A 17,669-nucleotide genomic window follows, 5' to 3' on the forward strand; every position below is an offset into this window, starting at 1 on the left:
GAATTAATCAGATGTTTCAGAGTGATGTGTGGATCTTGAAATGTGAACATCTATCATCAGTGGGATCCTCCTGTGTGCACTTTTTGGCTGTCACTAGCACTTTTCTTATGCCAGCTCTTGAAATCACAAATTTTGGGCCTAGAAGAAAACTTTATTTTTTCTTTTTTCTTTTTTTTTCCCCCTGTGTCACAGCAGTTTTAGAGCAGTGACTCAAACTTAGGTGAACATTTGAATCACTTGGAAACCCAGAATCCATTCCAGACCTAAATCAGAGTGAAACTCATGCATCGGCACCACTTAACGATGGAGCTCAGATTGAGAACACCACGTGGAACGAGAGTGGATATTCTTTAGGGACAGCGGGATTCATTTCACAAAAATGGCATTTTCGCAAAATAATTGAAGCACTAGGCGTTCCCCATGCTGTCCTCTAACCAGGCTCTGGAAATTTAAGGGTTATAATCACAACAGTTTTAACTCTTCAAACTCTGCCTTTTTGCACATTGTAAAAAGGGCCAATATGGGACTGTTCTAGGGTAGGCAGTCCCGCCTTGCATGCCCTATGGCTTCTCTCATTTTAGCTGAGGAACAGTGGGGCAAGAAAAGAGGATCTTTTTTCACTTTTGACAGGTTACAAAGAAAGTAGCAATTTTTGCCTACAAAACTACATTGCAATTATGAATGGGAAGAAGGGGTTAGGATGTAGGTGGAAGCTTAAATCATAAACAGGACAGGACATAATAACCTTATGTGAATGCCTTTTAGAGCTACTCAAAACAATATGTCACGTATATGTAAATTTCTGTGTAATAGTACTAGCTGATAGAATAACCTGAAGTTCAGCTTTAAAAGGAATGACTACTACTAATATTACCTTCTGATTACTAATAGTACCTTCTTTAATGCTCACTGTTCTGTTTAGATCATAAACTGGCAGGGTGTGGCAGCTCACACCTGTAATCCCAGCACTTTGGGAGGTCGAGGCCGGTGGATCACCTGAGGTTGGGAGTTTGAGACCAGCCTGACCAACATGGAGAAACCCCGTCTCTACTAAAAATAAAAAAAATAAAAAATTATCCAGGCGAGGTGGCACATGCCTGTAATCCCAGCTACTCGAGAGGCTGAGGCAGGAGAATCGCTTGAACCCAGGAGGTAGAGGTTGCAGTGAGCCGAGATTGCGCCACTGCACTCCAGCCTGGGCAACAAGAGTGAAAAGCTGTCTCAAAAATAACAAGAAGAACAACAACAAAAAACCAAAAAACTGTATGATAAATTATACTAAAAGAGATTGGAGAATTATTATTGAGCAGAGAATTCAGTCTAAAAGGAGAGGTAAGACACAAGAATTACACATAGTACTTAATAAACATTAGGTGCCATATGATTATGGTAATTATTAATTTAAAAACAACAGGTTTTCAAGGCAATTTACAAGCACTGAAAACAAAAATGCACACCCTCAGATTTCAATCACATCTTGGCAACTGAAGACTGCTTTTTTTCCTCTACATCCCCACAAGTGGTTATACCATGTCATCTTTGAAAATAAATGGCAGTCTTACTCTTTTTTCTTTAGAAAAATATAATTCAAGACAATTACAAAAAAATTTCTGTCTTCAAATATCTGACAAATTTGTCTACAATAAAGCTAATTTAAAAATTATTACCAAATATATGCCCTCCTTATGACTATTAATCCAAGTTTAGAAATTTATGTTCAATGCTTTGGAGCAAGAAAGAAAAAAAAAGACACACAGAGAGCGAGAGAGACGGGAATGGCATTAAGATCTGCTTTAAGTACAGTTATCTGAAATGTTCTCTTGTTTTGACTTATTCCAGAAGGAAAACTTGAAACAATGATTAAATGAGTATAAGTTACAAAGAGGCATATTTTAGCTCAACATAAGGATTTTTAAAATAGAGTTGTCCAACAGAATGGATTGTTTCAGGAAATGATGAGCTCCTTTGCTGAAGATATCCAAATTGAGACCGGATGAGCATATGCCAAGGATGCTGCAGAAAACATTTCTGCACTGTGTGGGAGGTTAGCCAACAGAAGATGATGTCTTAGGTTCCTTCCAACGCTAAGTTTTATAATCTTATGACTATCCAAACACGAATAACTACTTTAATGATACAGAGTCTGAAGCCTGGTTAAAAAAATGAAAAAAGAAAAAAAAAAAAAAAGAACAGGAAAAACAAACAAACTTTACTTGGGTACCAGGGAAAACAGACTATATGAAGACGTTTCATCTTTTTTTAAATGCTGAGATAAGGAAAGCTACTATATTTTAAAAGCATATATTTTATGATGCATGCAATTATTTTATAAAATCTAGTACAAACAATAAAGCATGCATTTCCAAAAGATAAATGAGCTGAGGAATAAGAAATTATTTGCTGAATGATTTGTACAATTATTGAATTACAGAAGAGTATAAGAAGGTAGGCAGAAAGCCAGTGAAGGACTGAGCAAGGTTTTTACACAGTCTCACAGTCCTATGGAGACAAAAACTAGATTTTAGAAACTTCCAAGGGAGAGGGATCCTGGTTAAAAATCCCAGGATCTCGACTGGGAATTCAGGTGTCCACGTACTGGAAAAGCAGAGATAAACAAGAGGCAGGCTGAGCATTACAAAATCTGTAACTGAGTCCCAGAATTAAGATAATCTGCCAACACTCTAATGGCCAAACAGATTCATGGAGAGAAGTAACATTATCCAGAATCACTATAGTTTAACAAACACAATATTTAGCATTAATAAAGAAAGGAATAACAGACATGACACAAAACAGGACAGGAGGGGAAAAAACCCAGATCCACAGGTGACTCATTTATTGAAATTAATTTGCTAAAATTAAAAAGAAGTGTATTTCCTTCTTTTGCATATAGTTATCTGGTTTTCCCAGCATCATTCATTGGAGAGATTGTCCTTTCCTCACTGTATGCTATTGGTGCCTTTGTCAAAGACAAGTGGGCTTTAAGCATATGGATTCATATCTGGGTTCTCTAGCTTATTCCATTGGTCTATGTGTTTGTTTTTATACCAGTACCATGTAGATTTGGTTATTATAGCTTTGTAGTAAATTTTGAAGTCAGGCTGGGTGCAATGGCTCACACCTGTAATCCCAGCACTTTGGGAGGCTGAGGCCGGTGGATCACTTGAGGTCAGGAGTTTGAGATCAGCTTGGCCAACATGGTGAAACTCCATCTCTACTAAAAATACAAAAAAAAAAATTATCTGGGTGTAGTGGCAGGTGCCTATAATCCCAGCTACTTGGAAGGCTGAGGCAGGAGAATGGCTTGAACCCAGGAGGTGGAGGCTGCAGTGAGGTGAGATTGCACCACTGCACTCCAGTATGGTCTACAGAGTGAGACTCAGTTTAAATTTTTTTTTTTTTTTTTAAATCAAGTAGTGTAATGTCTCCAGCTTTGTTCTTTTGGCTCAGGATTGCTTCGGCCATTTGGAGTCTTTCATGGTTTTATACACATTTCAGGATTTGTTTTTCTATTTCTGTGAAGAACGTCCTTGGTATTTGGATAGGGACTACAATGAATCTGAAAATTGCTTTGGGGAGTACTGTCAATTTAACAATATTAATTCTTCCAATCCATGAGCATGGAATATCTTTTCTTTTTGTCTTATCTTCAATTTCTTTCATCAGTGTTTTATACTTTTTATTGTACAGATCTTTCAGTTCTTTGGTTAAATTGATTCCTAGGTATTATGTATTATTCGTAGCTATTGCAAATGAGATTGTTTCCTTGATTTACTTCTCAGATTGTTTGTTGTTGGTGTATATAAACACTACTGATTTTTGTATCCTGTAATTATTGAATTCATTTATCAGTTCTAACATTTTTTTTTGGTGGCATCTTTAGGTTTTTCTAAAAAGAAAATCATGTTGTGTGTGTACAGGGCTATTCATACACAAAAAGTGAATCAAAATTGACTTAAGACTTAAATCTAAGACCTGAAACAATGAAACTACTAGAAGAAAACATTGGAGAATGACTCCAGGGCATTTGTCTAGGCAAATATTTATTTTGTGTAAGGCATCAAAAGCACCGGTCACCAAAGCAGAAATGGACAAATGGGATCATGTCAAGTTAAAAAGCTTCTGCACAGCAAAGAAAATGATCAATAGAGTGAAGATACAACCCACAGAATGGGAGAAAATATTGCAATCTTGCATCATACAAGGGATTAATAGCCAGAATATATAAGGAGCTCAAACAATTCAATAGCAAAAAACAAACAAACAAAAAAATCAAATTAAAAAAATGGTCAAGAGCTCTGAATAGACATTTCTCAAAAGAAGACATACAAATGGTCAACAAATATATGAAAAAATACTCAACATCAGTAATCAGAGAAATGTAAGTTGGTGCAGAAGTAATTGTGGTTTTAGCATTGTTGAAATTTGCCATTTGATATTGGAATACATTTTTAAATAAATGTGGTTATGACATACATCATTTTAACGCATATTTTTCTTTTTATTGCTAATGACATTACTTGGTATTTATTTTATGTTTATTTTAGGCTATGGAAATGATGTCAGACAAAAAGCAAATTCGAGCGATTTTCTTATTTGACTTCAAAATGGGTGGTAAAGCAGCGGAGACAACTGGCAACATCAACAATGCATTTGGTCTGGGAACTGCTAACAAACGTCCAGTGCACTGGTGGTTTGAGAAGTTTCACAAAGGAGGTAAGAGCCTTGAAGATGAGGAGTACAGTGGCCAGCTGTTGGAAGTTGACAACAACCAACTGAGAGCAATCATTGAAGGTGATCTTTTAACAACTACACGAGAAGTTGCCAAAGAACTCAATGTCAACCATTCTACGGTCATTTGGTATTTGAATCAAATTGGAAAGGTGAAAAAGCTAGATAAGTGGGTGCCTTATGAGCTTAGCAAAAATAAAAAAAATCATTGTATTGAAGCGTCATCTTCTCTTATTCTATGCAACAGCAATGAATCATTTCTTGATGGGATTGTGACATGTGACAAAAAGTGGATTTTATACCACAACTGGTGATAATCAGCTCAGTGGTTGGACCAAGAAGAAGCTCCAAAACACTTTCTACAGCCAAACTTGCACCAAAAAAAGGTCACGGTCATTGTTTGGTGGTCTGCTGCTGGTCTGATTCATTACAGCTTTCTGAATCCTGGCGAAATTATATCTGAGACGTATGCTCAGCAAATTGATGAGATGAACCAAAAACTGCAATGCCCGCAGCCAGCATCGGTCAACAGAAAGGGCCCAGTTCTTCACGACAACACCTGACCACATGTCGCACAACCAACACTTCAAAAGTTGAACAAATTGGGCTACAAAGTTTTGCCTCATCCGCCGTATTCACCTGACCTCTCACCAACCAACGCCCACTTCAAGCATCTTGACAACCTTTTGCAGGGAAAATGCTTCCACAACCAGCAGAATGCAGAAAATGCTTTCCAAGAGTTTGTTGAATCCTAAAGCACAAATTTTTACACTATAGGAATAAACAAACATTTCTTATTGGCAAAAATGTGTTGATTGTAATGGTTCCTATTTTGATTAATAAAGATGTGTTTGAGCGTAGTTATAATGGTTTAAAATTCAGAGTCAGCAACTGCAAATACTTTGCAACAATGACATATTATCTCTCCCCAGTCCAAATGGTTTATGTCAAAAAGACAGGCAGTAGCAGATGCTGGTGAGGATGTGGAAAAGGGGAACCCTCATACACTGTTGGTGGGAATGTAAATTAGCAGAGAAACTATGGAGTATAGAGGTTTCTCAAAAAACTAAAAATATAACTACCATATGATCCAGTAATTCCACTACTGGGTATATATCCAAAATAAAGGAAATCAATATATTAAAGAGATATCTGCACTCCCATGTTTAATGCAGCATTATTCACAATAGTCAAAATATGGAATCAACCTAAGTGTGTAGGAACAGATGAATGGATGAAGAAAATGTGGTATAGATACACAATGAAACATTATTCAGCTGCAAAAAAAGGCCAAAATTCTGTCATTTGCAGCAACATGGATGGAACTGGAAGTCATTATATTAAGTGAAATAAGCCAAGCACAGAAAGACAAGTAATGGATGTTCATACTCAATGTGGGAACTAAAAAAGTTGATCTTGAGAAGACAGAGAGTAGGTTGGTGGTTACCAGATGCCAGGAAGGGTAGGGGGAAGGGAGATATGAAGATAAATTGATTAATAGATACAAATATATGGTTTAATAGAAGAAATAAGACCTAGTATTTGATAAATCATTAGGATGGCTACAGTTTACAATAATTTATTGTATATTTCAAAATAGTTAGAAAAGAATAATTCAAATGTTTCTAGAATTTTTAAAAAAGTTAAGGTAATAGATATTCCAAGTATATCGATTTGATCTTTACAAATTATATGAATGTATTAAATTATTGACATGTACCCCAAAACTATGTACATCTGTTATGCATCAAGAAAAAATTGTTTCAAAAAAGAGCTGTGATTAATATGTCAAAAATAGATGATAGGATGAATAATTTATAGATTCCAGAGAGCTGGCTGGAATGGATAAAAAAGAACCGAAAGGCAACCTGAAACTTAAAAAAATGAAATCACTGAAACTAAGGACTTATTAGGTAGGTTAAATAGAATACTGGAAGCTGAAGAGAGGTTTAGTGATTTAGAAGAAATGCCAGAAAGTATTTAAGCTGAAACTTGGTGAATAAAAAGAATGGAAGTACTGAGAAGATTATAGCTATATAGGCCTGGTAAAAAGTTGTATCTAATTAGAGTCCCAGAGGGAGCAGAAGAGAAAAAAATAGGACAAAACAATTTAAGTAATAAAGGCAAAAATTTCCAAAGTGAAAGACATGTGGGCAAAGAAAACCACACCTAGTTATAGTACAGCAAAACTGATGAAAACCAAAGACAAAGGACAAAGAAAAAAACCAGAAAACAGATAAATGGCAAAAGTATACATTACCTTCAAAGGTATAGCAGTAAGAATTATGGTTAACTTCTTAACGGAAATAATAAAAGACACACAATGGAAATATATCTTCAAGATGCCAAAAGAGAACTGTCTTTCTAGAATTTTATACCCAGCAAAAAACTCTCCAGGGCCAGGCACAATGGCCCAACCCTGTAATCCCAGCTCTTTGTAAGGCTGATGCGGGCAGATTGCTTGCGCCAAGGAGTTTGAGACGAGCCTGGGCAACATGGTGAAACCCCATCTCTACAAAAAATACAAAAAATTAGCCAGGCATGGCGGTGTGTGCCGGTAGTCTCAGCTACTTGGGAGGCTGAGACAGGAGGATCGCTTGAGCCCGGAAGGCAGAGGTTGCAGTGTTCTGAGATTGTGCCACTGCACCACTCCACCCTGGGTGACAGAGACAGACTCTGAAAAAAGAAAGAAAGAAAGTAAGTACTAAGAAAGAAAGAAAGAAAGAAAGAAAGAAAAAGAAATAAAGAGAGAAAGAAAGAAAAAAAAGAAAGAAAGGAAGGGAAGAAGGAAAGAAAGAGAGAGAAAAAGGAAGAGGAAGGAAGGAAGGAAGGAAGGAAGAAAGGAAGGAAGGAAAATACTCCTGAAACAAGAAGGCAAAATAAAGACATTTCCAGACTAACAACAGCATGTAAAATTTTCACCAGCATATTCTCACTAAAATATATACTAACATGAGTTCTGCTGGACAAAAAAAAAAAAAGGAAAAAAAAAGATTCCAAATGGATACACAGAAATTCAGAAAGGAATGAAATATTACAGAAAGAATAAAAATGTGGGTGAATATAAATGGTTATTGATTGTAAAAAACAGTAATTATAATGTCTTCCGGGAGCTAAAACATACGTAGGACTAAAATGATTAATAATACAAAGGATGGTAATAAATAAAGTTAAAATACTTTACAGACCTAGCATTGTCCAAGAAGTGTAAATATCTGAAAAGTTATATTAGGTTGTAATAAGTCCAGGCAATATATTGTATTCCTCAGCATATGCAGTAAAACACAGTAAATGAATGTATAATTAATAAACCAATAAAGGGGGGAATAGAATAATGAAGAATGCCTAATTAACTTAAATATTGTAAAGAAGAAAAAAAAAGGAGCATATAACAGGAGAGACATGCAGAAAATAGAGGATAAGTATAAACACAAATATATCAGTAAGTATATTAAAAGCAATCACTCCAATTAAAAGCCAAATATTTTCAAACTGGATTAAAAGTACAACCAGATGTTGCTTAAAAGGCATATTCCTTAAATATAAGCATAGAGAAAGGTTAGAAATAAAAAAGGTAGAAAAAGATACACTATGGAAATATTAACCAAAAGAAAGTTGGTATAGTTATTTTATTACTGAAGTAGAATGTGTAGCAAAATAAAATCCACCAGGAAAAGAAAATAATTCTAAATTTGATTTCACATATCTTCAAATAACTAAAGCAAAAACTAACAGAACTTAAAGGAGAAAACAAATCCATACAACCACCTCTCTCAGTTACTTATAAAGAAAAAATTAGCAAAGATATAGAAGATCTAAAGAAAACTTTTAGTAAATGTTTCTAAATTTTCATGTATATAACAGAGCACACAATGATAAGAGAATACATATTCTTTACGAGTGCATATAAATCATTTACCAAAATTGGTTGTGTGCTAGGCCATAAAGCAAGCCTCAACGAATTTAAAGAAACTAAAATCATATGAAGTACATTCTTTGACCACTATTTAATTAAGCTAGAAATCAATAACTAAAAACAACAAATATCTTTGCTTCATAGCCTAAACTAAGACTGCAACACATAAGAACTACTGGAAGTCTTCCACTGCAGAAACTGATCCAGGAATCATTTTCACATTTAAAACTGTACTAAAAAAGACATTTTATTTTTAGTTAATTACCAAAAAATTTGTGTATAATGTATTTGGAATAGCTTTTCCTAGATGAAATCATATATAAATATATTTTATGGGATTTTTTCATAGGATTGTAATCAAGGTCTTGCATTTTAAAGCTGTCAATATACATACTTGCGATCACTAATGCGTTTTTATTTTTAAACTTTGTTATTGAAAAAGAGCCAGGTGGTCAACTTACTTCACCTACTTGGTTGCCACAAAAACAAAAAAACCTTAAGCAAGTCTACTAACCTTCACAGACTAACTATAGTGTCCAGTGCTAGCAGGTGCCTAGTGAGAAATACTCTGAATGTGCAGGATTGTTTTAGGTGGAGAGAGACCATCACCAATCTTCATGTCACTCTGGTGGACAAGGCAGTCTGCTGAGAAAAGTACTTCTGGCAACATGGTTTCTACGCACATTCTGAAAAATAAACCAAATGTGAAAGAAAATTAAAAAACCCCAAGGTAATGAATGTGAAAGGCTCTTCCCTCAAATCTTAAGATGACATGTATCTTCAATGTAGATGCTATTAAAAAAAAAGAATTAAAAAAAATCTTAAGATTATATTGTTGTGGTTCAAGGTGACCAACTGAACTTAAGTATTTATGTCTCATCCCTTTCCAAATTCTCCCGAAGTGACAGTAGAAAGGTAAATCTAAAAATAAATTCTTAGAGGTTGAGCACCACGACTCACAATTGTAATCCCAGCACCTTTGCAGGCCGAGGCAGATGGGTCACCTGAGGCCTGGAGTTTAAGACCAGGCTGTCCAATATGGAGAAACCCCGTCTCCACTAAAAATACAAAAATTAGCCAGGCGTATTGGTGCATGCCTATAATCCCAATTACTCAGGAGGCTGAGGCACGAGAGTTGCTTGACCATGAGAGATGGAGGTTGTAGTGAGCCAAGATCAGCCACTGCACTCCAGCCTGGGTGACAGAACGAGACTGTGTCTCAAGAAATATATGTGTTTATTATATATATTTATTTATATAGTGTATATTTATTTATAATAATATATAATAAAAATATATTTTTAGAAATAGTGCAAAGTTAGAGGCATGCTACCAACATACAAGAACAGTAAGAAATTTCTGGAAAATGTAAAGCAAGATTAGGAAAGAAAGACTGAAAAAGAATTACAAGGCTGAGAATTTGCAAAACCCAAAAAGAAAAAGAAATGACGTTAAGCCTAACAAATTCTTATACTCTTTTCCTGTTTGCCATTTTACATGGAGCTATGTGAAAATTAGTCTGTCCAACCTTTCAGTTCATTAAACTGATCTTTAGTTTGTTCTTTCTACTTTTCAGTCCAACTACTGATTTTTAAAAAATCACTAATCATTTCATTTTCATGGCTTTTTTTTCAGACATATTATCTGCTTGAATGTCACTAAAAAAATTAAGTAATTCTGAAATTTCATTTATCTCCCAAATTAATTTTGTTTTCCCAAGGGATATATTATTTTGTTTGTTAAGGTTGATGCCGCTTTGTCTGGTTCTTATGTTGTTAGCTGGAACATATTTCAAATGAAAATGTTCACCTGGCTCCAAGGGTGTAGATGATTACATGGGTTCTGGACACACCGTCAGCTGGCTTGTATGCTTGGATATCTCTTGAGTGTATATACTTCCTTCTCTTTTTGGGTCCATAAGTCAGAGGAGACTCTACCCAATCAAAGGTTCCTTTGGAAATGTCCCACATCAGATTTAGATTTTTGTATTTGTGGCTTTATCCTGTATGTAAGAAAGCCAACCGCTTTGCAAGCAGAGTGCTCGTGCAATTGTTTTACTGCCCCATAATTAAATAGCTGGCTCTCCAGACATAGCCTTTTCCTTCTAGTTCCCTGCAGTTGTTAACCTTGGGCTTATTTTCATGGTTCCTTTTGTTTTGTAGAATCTTTTCCTTCTCTGTGGAGTTGCAGGGTCATCTTTGTTGTAATTGGCCATCCACCTTATTCTATTTCTCTTATACCTTCCAAAAACTCACACTGCTAATGGCACTCTTCCCTGCTGTCTAAAGTTGCTATAGATTTATTATTATTTTATATTTCTTCTGTCATTTCAGTGTAATTTTGGGAGGGAGAAAAAAATAAAAGCTCTCAAAATATTCAGTCAGTTTTCTGAACCCTGACCTCTCTGAAGGGTCTCCCTAAATTCCATGGGTATGAGTGGAGTCAGCTGGTCATCAGAAATGGAAAAGTCTGGAAAAAACCCTCAAAAGGCCAATCTTAGGTTCTTCAATTGTGATGTTATCTACAGGAGCAACTAGGGAAGTCACAAATCTTGTGACCTCTGATCCCATGATGACCTCTGAGCAGTAAGGGATTATAGAAACTATGCCTACATTTTAGCAGAGTTCAGTTTCCTTCTGTAATCCTAATCTTGTGGTCTTTCAATAGTTTTACAAAGGCAGTTTAGCTTTGGAGAGCGCTATCATCACCCTTGCTTTAAGGTTAAACTATAAACTAAATTCCTCCCATGGTTAGCTTGGCCTATGCCAAGGACAGAGTGAAGACAGCCAGCTTATAAGGCTCGAAGCAAGATGGAGCCAACTATGTCATATTTCTCCTACTGTCATAAGTTTGTAAAGGTGGTTTCAAAAGAGGCCAGGCGCAACAGAATACACAGGAGTAAATACCAAATACTTTCATCTATAGAGTTCAAAAACAAGCAAAACTAATCATCTATGTATTAATTGTGAGAACCGTGGTTACTTTCTGGAAAGAGGGGAGCAATAGTGACTGCGAAGGGCACAAAGAAGGGAGAACTTCTGTGGTTTTGATAACATTTTATTTCTTGCCTTGGGTAATAGTTATACAGGTGTGATCACTTTGTAAACATTCATTAAGTTGTATTCTTGATTTGTGCTCTTTTCTCTGTGGGAATACTTCAATAAGAAGGTAAGAAAAAAGGCAGTTTTATGGATTTTCTAAAAAAGGTCTTCCTAATACTATTTCACTCATCTAGAGGTGACTCTGAATAGACACGCTTCTTCCCGCTTCTCAATTTGTACTGCCACTGTAATTTCCTGATGGGTTCATCCTGACCACTTCACAGACAAAATCAATTCACTGAGATTCTGGCATTGCAGTAGAGAAAGAGTTTAACTGACGGGAACCCGGCCCACACAGGAGAACTGAAGTTATCACTCAAATATGTCTCTCCAAAGACTCAGGGGTTAGGGTTTTTATGGAGAATTTAGTGGGCAGGGGGCCAGGAAATGGGTGTTGCTGATTGGTTGGGGATGAAATCACAAGGGTGTGGAAAACAGCCCTCATGCACTGAGTCTACCTCCGGTGGGGCTGCAGGACCAGTTGAGTCATGAGTCATGGGTCCATGTGGGGACGTGGGGTCAGTCTGAAAAAATATCTTGAGAACCAATCTTAGCTTCTACATAGTGATGTTATCTACAGGAATAATTGGAAAAGTCACAAATCTTGTGACCTCTGGCCACATGAATCTTGAGCAGTAAGGGATTATAGACACTATGCCTACATTTTAGCCACATTGAAGCCCTTTCCATAATCCTATTCTTACAAAGGAGGTTTTTGGTCTCTAAGCAAGGAGAGGGTTAGATTAGGGAGGGTCTATTGTCATACTTGCCTTAAACTATAAAGAAAATTCCTCCCAAGGTCAGCTTGGCCTTTGCCTAGGAATGACCAAGGATGGCTTGGAGGTCAGAAGCAAAATGGAGTCAACTATGTCAGATTTCTTTTACTATCATAATTCTGCAAAGGCAGTTTCACAACCATTTTCTAATAATTTTTGGTCATGTCAAACCTATATGATTTAAAATTTCCTTTCCTTGTCTTTTCTGTATCGCTACATTTCTGTTTTGCTTTGGAGTTGGACAGTAGAACCCTGAGAGCATCTACCAAATTTTGGGTGGGAGCTTTAATCTGAATAATTATACGTTTTTAAAACTAAGGACAATTTTCTTCTATTTTCAAAAATTATTTTTCTACCACTACCTATTTATTCCTATTTATTTGAAAGTGTGACCTCCTCAAATTCTCCTCTATATCTCTTAATTTTTCTCCCATATTTTCCAAACTGTTCTGTATTGTGGGACATTTCCTGGATTAGTAGGAAACTACTTGATTATCAGCTTGTTCTTATACTCTGAACTCTATTATATGCCTCTGAACATCATGTTTATCTCAGGTTGTACCTACTTGATTGAAGGAATAAAAAAAATAGGAAAACTCTCTTCAGTTTTCAGAAGGAGTTTAACAACGCCTTTGAACAGAATTTTTAACATTTTCATTCAAATATTGTTATTTAAACAACAAATAAAAGAATAAAAGAAAAAATAATGAAGACAATGTTCACGGATGACTTTGAGATGGATTTTAATCCTTTTCTTCTCAAATCCTGTATTAGTGGGGACATAAAGTAATTAAATTGGATTTTTAAAAACAAGGTCAAATTCTGAACATGGCATTAAAAAATCTATTTAAGGATGATGTTATTAAGGTATAAGAGGCTTTAGATGTGTCACTTTTCTGTGAATGTCTTCAAGTCAGCTTTCTCATAGAGAATTTTGGTTTTATGTCTGGCTTTACACATTTTTGGTTTTGTTTCAATGAACATATTTATGGGACTACAGCCAAGAGAGTGTGCCATTTGGGGAAGGAGCGAAAACATTTTGTTTCCTTTTTTTTTCTTAAGGTATTTTTATTTACAGAGTGAACACAGGATGTCATCAGACTTCAAAATCTGAACAGTAGAGGTGACTTTGTCAACATCACTTTGCTCCCAAAGTCAGTAGCTTTCCACAACAGTGCAGTTGCCAGCTGACCTCTTTAGTTACTGCCACATTTAGACATTTTAATAAAAGGCTATTGTTCACTTTATGCTGGATCATTTCATCTTTATGTATTGTTTGCCCAAGGAGAATTCACTTAAAAGTAAGGATTAATGCTCTAAAGTTATTCTATCATCAAATTGCTTTAACAATACAGGGGAATTATTTTCACAATTACTAATAAAACAACTAAATGTAGCACAAGAATTCATCCAATAAATATTTGCTAAGCATCAGTACTGAGGAACCATTGCTATCAGAATTCTGTGGGAAATAGTTTTATAACATATGACAAATTTCTACACTTAAATTTCTCATTTAAAATTTCATAGCTAAATACCTTGAGAAAAGTACCAAATATTCTTATATAATCCTTCAATAACAGAGTTATAATATAGGTATTTTGCTGACCTATGGAGAAGCCATATTGCAAAGAGGTTAAAGCAGAGGCATCAAAGCCGGTGTGCTTGAGTGTATCCCACCACTGGCTTGCTATGTAAATTTGACCTCATGAACTTCTAGATGCCTCAGCTTCATCATCTGTAAAATGAGGATAATAACAGTACACAAATCAGGTTGTTGTGAGGATAAATGAGTTAATACAGTGCCCAGCATATGTTAAACATCAAATAAAATTTAGCTAATTCCTCACCCTTTCTAGTAGGGGACAATAGAGCAATAGAGAATGTCTGAAGATGCCATATTAGTAGAGAGATAATGTGCTGCATAAAGTTATAAGGCATCTTTCTAAATAGTTACAAAGAGAAATTGCTAACTGGAGAAGTAGGAGGAATGGGAGGGAAAATAAATCCTATTTTTCTTAAACTCAACAAAAGTAAGACGAAGAATATAATACAGATAAGTGCATCAGTTACGTAGATACAAAACTGTTCCTTCCTTCTACTGTGCCTTATAATGTTGTTACTTAAGCTGTTCTCAGTCCTTTCTAGCAGTTCCTTTTACAACTTCTAACATTTCCTCTCCTCTATCTCCCAAAGACAGCTCTTATATTTGAAACCTGCACTCAGGACCAGGAGATAAAAGATTGTCACTGAAACTGAGAACATGCATTGCAGATAGCAATAATCAGGAATCAAGATGCTTGTCCATAAATATAAACTGATAGTCAATAATTACCAAAATTGAAGCAAAACCAATTCAGGCACGAAAAAGAGGCATGAGGCATTGAACTCAACAAACAAAAGAATTTTACCTTTTAGGAAACTGAATTAATATGGGAAACAAAATAAAATTATAATTAGTATCAGATAAATTAGGAAAGATGTGTCTGTCTTAACAAAACTGGCTGCTATGAAAGTGAAACAATGGTAAGTTTAAATAGAACAAAATCTTAGTACTTGGGATGAATAGCAGAAGGGACAGATAGAATCATCAGCTTATTGAGCTGGAAGATTGAGCTGAAGAATTTTTATACAGCCCAGTGCAAAAAATCACAAAAAGATGGAAAAAGTACAGGAGTTTGTTACATTTGGTGCCCTTGATTTCTCCTTTTTGGATTTGAAGGTTCCTTAGCATCACATGTGATTGCGCATTTGCTGTTCAGATTTTGAAGTTTGACATTTTCCCCTAATTCGTTTATATGTTTAATACGTTCCTCATCTGAATTCCAGCTGGGTTTTTTTTGTTGTTGTTGTTCAAATTGACAAACTGAATCTAAAATGTTCATGGAAATGCAAACGGTTAAAAAATACCAAGATAATTCTAACAAACAAAGCTGGAGGACTTATGCTATTAAATATCAAGACTTACTTAAAAGCTACTATAATTCAGACATTGCGGTATTAGAACAAAAGTAGACAATTAGACCAAGAGAACAGATAAAAGAGTTTGGAAAAAGGGACACAGTTGTATGAATACTTAATTTATGAGAAAGGTAACACTGCATAGCCCTGGAGAATTATCCTTTTCATCAATGGGGCTGATTCCATTGTATGTACATGTGGAAAACATAAAATCTAACACCTAACCTCACTTCATCCACAAAAATCAGCTGGGGGTGGAGGAGGGAGGATACTGTAGATCTAAATCTGGAAGGTAAACAATAAACTTTCTAGAAGATATCATAACATTTCTTCAAGGCCTTGAACTTGTAAATGTTTTCTTAAAGAGGACACTGAAAGCACTAACCATAAGGGAAAAATAATAAACTGTACTGCACTAAATTGACAAATTCTGCTCATACAAGATACCATTAAAACAGTGAAAAGTCAAACAACAGAATGGGAAAAGATATCTCCAATAAAAATATTTGACAAAGTTCTCATATCTAGAATGTATAAAGAAATAATGTAAATCAATAAAAAGGACAGATAACACAATATAGAAAAATAGACAAGACACAAAATGGCTGATAAATACATGGAGAGAAGTTCAATCTCAGTATTAATTAGGTAAATGTAAACTAAAACCAACACGAGATACCACAATATACAAATCAGAATAGAAAAAATTTTAAAAACCCCGACAGTACTAACTGTTGACAAAGATATGGAACAAAAACAATACATTGCTGATGGAAGTGGGAATTGGCACCATGAGTTTAGAAAATTGTCAGTGTTTTCTGAACTCGAACATGTGTAAACTTACTCTGTCTCACCTTTACTTTTATTGTATTCTCTCCTCCAACATTGAATTTTTTCACGTCCACAGATAAAAATAGCATAAACATATTATCATTTTTCTTGAAAACAGTCAAAACTGATTTAGATTTGTCAAATACAAAATATAACTACCTATTAAAGCTCAATTGTCTTTGCAAATTTTGTATATGGAAATACTAAGTTACATACATAATTAATAATTCAGTTTTTACTTTTAGTTTCTTTTAAAATTAGCCAAATAATCTTTTAAAATTTAAAAATAACTTTTTTTAAGAGACAGGATCTTTCCGTTGCCTGGGCTGGGTACAGTGGTGCAAATGTGATTTACTGCAGGCTCAACCTCTTAGGTTCAAGCAATCCTCCTACCTCAGCCTCCTGAGTAGTGGGGACTACAGACATGCACCACCATGCCCAGCTAATTTTTAAAAAAATTTTTTGTAGAGATGGGGTCTTGCTATATTGCCCAGGCTGGTCTCAAACTCTTGGGTTCAAGCAACCCTCTCACCTCAGCCTCCCAAAGTTCTGTGATTACAGGCATGAGCCACCATGTCTGGCATGCAAGTAGTCTTATAAGTGACAGAATAATTGTGCTTTATGTAGTATTCAATAAATATTTACCAAGTCCCTTCAGGATGTCAGAATTTTTACCTCCCCATCCCTACCTCACTAAGAACCTACATTCTAGCTGAGGATCACAGACAGTATGAAAAACTGAAGAAGTAAAATATACCCCATGTTAGACAGGGATGAGTGTTAAACAGACATTTAAGGCAAGGAACCAGCAGAGGAAATATTAGAGTAGGAGTGTGGCATTCATAGAGTAGCCAGGAAAGACCTTGCTGAGAAGGTGACATGTAAGAGGCATGAAGAAGTGAGCCATGCCAGTATTTGGGAGAAGAACTACAAGTGCAAAGCCCCTATAAAATGTCCAAATTTCCACATAAGGAATTTGCCTTAATCATTCAAATCTTGTATACTGCAATCTACACTGGTTACATTATGTGTAATGCTGCAAGCTTTTGCAGCATAAAAAACATTGTAGTTCTTGCTTAGCAGTTGTAGTCTAGTTTGTAAATGCTTCCTAAAATCAACTTTCTGAAATCAAATATAATTTTTCTGTTCCAAAAGTACTGACAAAAAAGGTTCTTTAAACAGTGGTGAGTGAGCGAAGTGAAAGTCAGGAGATGTGTTCCAGTGCCATCTTTGCTGCTCACTTGTTGTGAGACTTTGGTCTCTAACTTCCCTAGGCCTTGGTTTCCTCATCTAGGAAATAAGACAGCTGGGTTGATTCAGAGGTTTTAAGCCCGTGCTTTATTAGAAAAATAG

General features: G+C 35.5%; 1 protein-coding gene and 1 pseudogene across 2 annotated transcripts in view; one reads left to right on the top strand and one right to left on the bottom strand.

Annotated features, from left to right (window-relative positions):
* Positions 1–17,669, bottom strand: part of DPH6 (diphthamine biosynthesis 6) — a 452,167-nt gene that overhangs the window by 205,116 nt on the left and 229,382 nt on the right. Inside the window, exon 9 of the transcript XR_013395132.1 lies at positions 9,162–9,333. The gene's annotated coding sequence lies outside the window, so the exon portion shown is untranslated. The remainder of the gene's footprint in view (positions 1–9,161; positions 9,334–17,669) is intronic.
* LOC144329639 (histone-lysine N-methyltransferase SETMAR pseudogene) lies at positions 2,903–5,571 on the top strand (annotated as a pseudogene). The gene has a single exon (XR_013395248.1). The product of XR_013395248.1 is annotated as a histone-lysine N-methyltransferase SETMAR pseudogene (transcript).

Source organism: Macaca mulatta, chromosome 7, assembly GCF_049350105.2.
Source record: "Macaca mulatta isolate MMU2019108-1 chromosome 7, T2T-MMU8v2.0, whole genome shotgun sequence".
Lineage (NCBI taxonomy): Eukaryota > Metazoa > Chordata > Mammalia > Primates > Cercopithecidae > Macaca > Macaca mulatta.